At 37.4% G+C, this 5652-nt stretch overlaps 1 long non-coding RNA gene across 1 annotated transcript; it reads right to left on the bottom strand.

Moving 5' to 3' along the window:
• Positions 1-607: 607 nt before the first annotated feature.
• LOC105693655 lies at positions 608-3310 on the bottom strand. Its single transcript, XR_002306109.3, has 5 exons — positions 3037-3310; positions 2699-2815; positions 2414-2452; positions 1048-1102; positions 608-967 (listed from the first exon to the last, which is right to left on the bottom strand). It is a non-coding gene; the product is annotated as an uncharacterized LOC105693655 (long non-coding RNA).
• Between the last annotated feature and the right edge of the window lie 2342 nt (positions 3311-5652).

Genomic DNA, 5652 nt, shown 5'->3' with positions numbered 1-5652 from the left:
TTTTTCTTTTGTACTCAACTTGGGAAATGACTACAAAAATATCATTATTATCTCACTTCATTATAAAGATGTAACAACTTTATGGCTGTCATTTTCCAGTATTTTTCAGGGCTTTTACAAAGGCTAGATTACATAAGCTCTAGCAGTTATTTAAAAAAATATATCAATAACGTATGTACCTGATAAGTCTTGTAAGAATTACAAAACAGAATATACTACGTATCATCATCTACACACGTCCGTATGCAACATTACAAAAAAATGTTACTGTGATAATAAAAATAACTGTTAAAAAATTGATATAAATTTGCTACCCACCCTTTAATTTATGTTTTTTTCAGATTTTATTGGCATTTGCTGTCTACTTTCATCAGGTTTTTTTTTTTTTACTATTTTACATCCGTGACAATAAGGTGTCACTTATTCTAAATTGGGACTGGAAACTATGAAAATAAATTGATAATCTGAGAATAAGATCGTAACACGAATTCGGTAATAATAGGTAAGGTGTATGCGAAAGGTAATAATAGCTGGGGTGGAGAGAGCAGCATACATACCGATAGTAGATCTTGCAGCGAGAAAAATAAATACTAGACCACACAAAATATTAGTTTTCCTGTTGATTTATTATTGAATTTTTTAAAAGTAAGTGTTCATGCAGAAACAATAAATTAAAATTTACGAAATTTTCTTACATTATTATTTATCGATTTATAGGTGTAGTGTTGGGGATAATAACTTCAGAATTAGAAATATGTTACAAAATTTTTTTGCACTTATAATGTCTCATAGATCATTCATCGCAGAACAGGTCTATCTAGTGCAAATGACATTTCAACTGGTAGTCTTTTCGGTTCCATTATGGTGTGTCAATGGGCTGTCGCTGAATACTGAATGTGTGCAGCCGAACACGTACTGCATGAATCTCCAGTTTCTTCAGGATGTAACTATAGCAAGCTCGAGAACTCTGGAATGAAGCACGTGGTGGTGTTTTAATGTACAATAATCCAAATTTCATGAGGTTTTGTAATGATAATGTTATCATACCTATATTGGTTTTGTAATCATCTTGTTCCACACGGTCTTGCACTGTGACAGGTGTCTTAAAAAAATATTGTTATTTTGATTGTATTTGCATCAGTGTAATTAAAAAATAGTATATTGTGCACCAAGGGAGGAAAGTAGATTTTTGCTCATGAGTAAAACTACTTTTTGCTCCCTCTCTACAGGTAGCAAAATAAGCCTTTCCGTTCATGTGTGGAAAAAAAAAAGTTTTCCCTGCTTGTTGATGAACCATGTTATTCATTCTCACTGTGACACTTATTACTCTAGTTTTTTGACTTTTTCCGATTATGGGTAGGGTACATTCATACTTTGAAGTAGATGATAGAAATGTCAGAACGTGTTGGTGACTTTTTTTCTTCAGTAAGTTTTTACACTCTATTCGAGGGTATGTGTCAAAGATATCATTACGAATATGGATAAAAAGTTGCAAAGGACCCCGCACAAACCTCATGGGAATTGGGTTTTGGCAGAATTTGTCAACTTATGTATACACCACTCCTCACGTATAAAGCAATTTGTTGAAAAATATTCATTTTCAGATAAAAATCACTACATTGAATACTAACAAGAAAGGCCACATTGACTGGTTAAACAAATTGCTTCATACTTGAAGAGTAGTGTATAGACTAGTTGAAAAATTCTGCCGAAATCCAATTCCCATAAGATTTGGAGCTTTTATGCTCCATAGGAGTCAAAATACTGAATATAGAGCATCGTGGCCATGGCGACTTTTGTTCAAAATGACAAAGCTAAAATTTACAAAAAATTCAGATAATTCTGCCGAAACCCAATTCGAATTCCCAAAAGGTTTGTGCAGGGTCCTCTCTATCTAAATTATTGCAGCTTTTGAAACTTCTTGCATACACAGCCGCATAAATAAATGAATACATTCATACACAGGTACACATAGATACACTGAGAGAAGGATATGCAAAATTTGGTTATATTTTGTAATTACTAGATGGATCCACTGCCAGTACAAAGGCTAGTATGATATACATGAATTATTTTCCAATAATTATACTAATGCATAGTCTCCTCAGTATCATTCATTAGTATAATTATTGGAAAAAATTCACGTATATCATACTAGCCCTTATACTGGCAGTCTAGTAATATACAAAATAAAACCAATTTTTGCATATTTTTCTCTCAGTATACATACTTATTGCGTGCAAGAGGCAAAAGTTTATAATTCTGAGGCAACAAAATCATGAAAAATTTCACCCAATATTATTTTTTGATAATTTTGTTGCTTGATGTTCATAAACTTCAGCCTAATTTGGTGTTCGTGTGATAAAACTTCTTTTAAAACAAGACAACTTTGGGTAATCCGAAGATCATTCACCTGAAGACGATGTCATGTATATCCAAATGACGAATCAGCCTGTAAGAGAAAAAAAGGGCCAATGAAGTCATAATAGTACAGAGGCGGTAAACGTAACCTAACGTAGCCTGACAGGATTGCAAGTTGATTTGCTCTATTAGCGTCGTAATTGAATAAAAAGAATATGAAATTTGTGATTGCTTAGAAATATCCAATCGGTGAATAATTTTTGATATAATTAATCCATCAGAAATTCGAGTAAACTAATCACACTGATAAAATTTCGATAATCTAAATTGAGCCAACCACCACAAATCTCCGAATTACATGGCAGCCTCCTATGCCTCGTAAGATCTTAATCCTTTTTGCTTCATGCGTGACTGGGCCTAAACCACCTAGCAACTCCAAATAAAGAATGGAAGCCTGTAAAAAAAAAAATGAGTCAACAATGAAATTGAAATGTCACACAACTTACCAAACCTAACCTAATCTGACCCGACATCGGTTCTGTTTCATTCGCGCGGAAATTGATCGAAAATACACATAAAATTAGTAATCAAATCGTTCAGAAGTTTGTCATCCACAAATTATACCTTCGATATTGATAAATTTTTTGGACGAATTGATCGGATCCTCAACTTAACCTGTAACTTAATCGAGCGGTCGCTAATGCTGACGCAAGTAGAAAATAGATTCACATCGCTGCCACGCCCTTGTCGAGCCAAGTATTAACCCTTTCTGCTGTATGGATTATTAAAAAATTTTCTTATATTTCGATATTATAATTGGAAAATTTCTTAGACTGCAGCTGATATGAAAAACCAAATTCGGTGTAATTTTCAGCGCGAAACGTGAGTGGGAAGCCACAACCCACCGCTCTGAAGTTGGCGAGTGACGTCGCAACTGACAATACATTAGTTGACACATGCGCAAACCGAATTTTACCGTGGAACGAAGTTTTATATTTTTTATGCAAAATTACAACGAAAAAGCCAACAACAAGTACGGAGCAATTGGGAGCAAATTGGGAGCAAATTGGAAGCAATTTTTTAGTATAGCTGAAAACACTATAGGCCCTCCTCAAGCGGAGATTCGGGCTTCGGAAATAAATCTAGAAAAAAAAAAATTCCGGAAAATTTTTTGTTTTTTTACGACCAAACGGCGCTGGAGCAATTAGGAAAAATAACGTATTCCAGAGGAGCAATTAAGGAGCAATTTTTTGATACAATAATAAAATTAAAATATTTCAATCAGGCGCCAACTTCACGGAGGTTAGATTGTCGAATATTTGCTAGTTTCAAGTATTTGAGCGTATTTTAGACTTTTCCAAAAAAATGAGAGGTGCATTCTCTTTTATTAATTGCTAGGATGGTGCGCTGGGCAGTCAAAGTGGTAAGCAAGTGACTAAACTAGTGTATAATTGGTGCGAATAGAGATGACGGGTCCCCACGCTGGGAAATCATGACGACGCACCTCGCATTTTCTAAAATTCAATTTCATAGTTTTTTGACTTTAATACCTGGTTTTCCCGACCAGCACTCCTTCCTAGCCATTAATAAAAGAGAATGCACCTCTTACTTCTTCGAGTAAGTCGGAATACGCCTAAATAGTTAAAACTACGAAATCTCGCATAAAAAATGATATATACATTGCGACGTGGCTTTTAAGAATCAACCTTTTTAGTGGCCCCACGTTGGGCGCCACTTGCGACTTAGAAGGTTTTCTTTTTTCCCCCAGGCGGGTTGGACCCGGGAAAACCCACGTGCCTTCGGCGCGATCTGTACGAAACTGAAAACGGAAAACGGAACGGAAAACGGAAAACGGAACGGAAAACGGAACGAAAAGATTGTTGGGCGCCAGACGCGTGTCGCGTCACTTAACGAAATAACAAAACTTACGGAATAAACGAAAGCAGATCCGGCGGAGTGGCTGGCTAGGCACAGGCTGTTCAACAGCGAAATAAATGGTAGAGTGGCGTGGATCCACAACAACAATTCGGGCACAAAGAAAATAACAATAACGTAACGTAATTTCGGGAGACTGTATTTTAACAAATTCGGTAGGAAATACAGAATCGGTAGATTTACAATAGGTCGAGAGTAAGAAAATATAATTCGGTTAACGGTAGCGGGAGATCATTTACGGGAGTACAGAATTATAATTTCGATATTCGAAAGGCCTACGGGAGTTTACTGATTCTTTTACAAATTATCCGAATGTGCGATAATTACGAACGGGAGAAAAGGCGCGGTTTTACACGGAGCGCTTTTCCGTGGCTACTCTACGGTAACAGACGATAGATTTTCCAAATTGATCGGGAACGTAACGGAACGCAAGATTTACCGTAGGGGTAACAGATTACCCAAAGAATGACAAATTAGATACGGGAGAAAATATTACATAAATTATAACAAAATACCATACAGCATCACCAAATATCACCAAGGCTTTCCTTAACGTAGTACCTCAATTTTACTCAATAACTCAACGTATTAACTGATGCCCCGTGCAGCAAATGCACGGGAGAACGGTAGAAGACCAATTAAATGCTCAGAGAGCGAAAATACAAAACGTACGGTCACTGAATTCAGCCACGAGGTAAACCGGAAGGAATTACAGAGTTGCCCAAAAACCGAAAAACGTAACGGACCGGACCGTACCAAATTGCGGTGGGGCTCGTTCCCACCGACTTATCAAATACGGGATGCAGTGGGCCTTTTACCCACTGACTTACACACAAAATAAACTGCGGTGGGGCTAGTTCCCACCGACTTACAAAAACAATAAAACAAAAATACGTAATATTTTAGGCAATTTGCAATCCCCACGTGGCTACTTCGTGCCTCTCTCGGAAGGTGGAAAACCTTACCTTAACGAAGGAGTTCGGCACCCACTGATTCTAACTTAATACAAATGTTCTAACTGGCTCTAGATTTAAATATACTGAGAACTAAAGGGCGGATAGGAGTGAATCTAAAGTGCAACGGTAGCGGTAGCGTTAGGTGAAAAACGGTAGCGAGAGACGGTAGATTTGGGAAAGCGGCAAAGGAAGATCTGAATTGGTGAGGAAGGATCTAGCCAAAACGTCCTGTGTGTACAGCGGTATCTCGTAGAGTAGGACGAGTTGAGCGCCGGTGTCCAGGATCTTCTTACTCGGAAATCGTCCGGATTGGCGATTCCCTCTCCTAATTAGGCCACAGGTGTAGGGCGCAATTCTTCGGTTGACAATTGAATTTGCCTATTCGGCGCCTCTCCTTTCC

This window comes from Athalia rosae, chromosome 7 (genome assembly GCF_917208135.1).
Source record: "Athalia rosae chromosome 7, iyAthRosa1.1, whole genome shotgun sequence".
Classification (NCBI taxonomy): Eukaryota; Metazoa; Arthropoda; class Insecta; order Hymenoptera; family Athaliidae; genus Athalia; species Athalia rosae.
Note: the sequence above shows the minus strand (reverse complement) of the source record. Positions and strands in the feature narration are given on the sequence as shown.